A 1,908-nucleotide genomic window follows, 5' to 3' on the forward strand; every position below is an offset into this window, starting at 1 on the left:
TGTGTGCATGTGTGCGGGCATGTGTGCGTGCGCGTGCATGTGTGCGTGTGTGTGCGGTGGAACAAAGCAGACAGACAGACATACCGAGGACGTTAACGGTGATCGTGAGTTCAGATTCCAGCCGATGCGGCGATGCGGGTGCGGGAGATGCGGTCCAAGATTTGGTGACTCGGCAATAAATATACGCGACGGAACTCTTAATCGTTGTTTTATACTAGAGAGAGAAAAAATAGAAAGAGAGAGAGAGAGAGAGACAGAGAGAGAGATAGAAAGAGAGAGAGAGAGAGAGAGAGAGAGAGAGAGAGAGAGAGCGAGATAATAGAGAGAGAGAGAGAGAGAGAGGGATGATAGATAGGTAATGTAGGATATAGGATGAAGGCATACCTTTCAGAGATTTACTCACTCAAGCCGGTTACTGTAACGTACATAACCTTGTGAGGGATTGGGGCCCTAATGTGTTAAACAAGCACTTACCACAGAGGCTATAGAATTCGTGGAAATGGCAATCTTGTTTGCGCACCACCCGTCAGGTGGCAGCAGCGTACACTCACCCTGTTTTCGCTCGTCGTTTGGTTGATGACGTTCTCGGCGACGTCGACGGCCGTGATCGATGCTCCGAGAGCAGTCGCTAGTTCGTCCTGCAGCGACTGTGACTGTCTGATCGCACGTGAGCTCAGCCGCTCCAACCCCTCCAGCTTGTCCAGTGCATTGCGCACCAGCCTCTTATTACCTATACCCTCGACAAACATACTGATCGTCAGTCACTCCACCGAGTGAAGCAAGTCCTTCCACGTTGAATACTGTTAATACATCAGTAACCCTATGCCAGTTATGTGTTTTTCATGTACGCATGCCTTATTATTGACTTTGCAGCACTTTGTTGCTACGTATTATTTTTTTAGAATGTCCTACCACGACAATGATTGGCTTACCTGTAAATCATTCCAGGTGGATTATTTTGCTTGCACAACTATGTATATAGTTATTAACCTAATACTTGTAGCCGCTGTAAATCACGATGTGCCTCATTTCGCAATTATACATTTTAGGGGTATCTCACATCTTTCAGGTGCCCCCACTGGCACTACCACCAACCTATACCCACCCACTCATTCCTTAATCTTTTTCATGCGGGAAAGGCACAACTGTTATCGTTGTTAAAGCCTAACAATAACACTTTTCATGCACCGACACCATTGCTAACGTGTCCCCAAATAGGAAAGCATGTTTGCCAACATGTTATTGTTATTGAAGTGATCAAATATCTAATTTTCACGATTTCCCTAATATAGACAACAACCCGTTGTGCCTCGGGAAAAAAACTGGCAAAGAATGCTGTTTGTATCATCTGCTGTAGTGACGATATGCTACATGTGTAATATTCTGTATAATGTGCTGTACATATAACATCAGGAGTGAATAATAATAGAGGAGTATGACTTGCTCGAAACAAATTTGCAAAATCCCTGCCAAACCCCCTAACAGGTGTCTCAGCGTGACCTGCCTTTTGTTTGTGTCACTCGCGCAGAAATAATCGCCAATTTACCATGTCAATGACTAAAACCATGTCTGACGTTCAAAGCTATAACTACATAATAACAAGAGTGGATAATAGAGAAGAGTATGTCACGGTTTTAACAGCGTTTTGCATAGTTTTCAACTGGTAAATAATCTATCAATATGTGAATAAATATATTCAAACTTTACCTTGTTTTCATCTATGATTCTCCCTTCGTCATATGACACCACCAATTTACCTGAAAATCGTATGTGTTCTTCAAAAAAGTTAGTTGAATACGACACGGTTTCCCACAGTTTTCACGCATAGATGCATCTCTCCGACCCAACTTTGTTATGGGACTAGTGTTCTATTGTCTATGACGGTACGCTGGGGGCCGTAAGAGAATC

Source organism: Priapulus caudatus, unplaced genomic scaffold (genome assembly GCF_000485595.1).
Source record: "Priapulus caudatus unplaced genomic scaffold, Priapulus_caudatus-5.0.1 Scaffold1042, whole genome shotgun sequence".
NCBI classification, from domain to species: domain Eukaryota; kingdom Metazoa; phylum Priapulida; class Priapulimorpha; order Priapulimorphida; family Priapulidae; genus Priapulus; species Priapulus caudatus.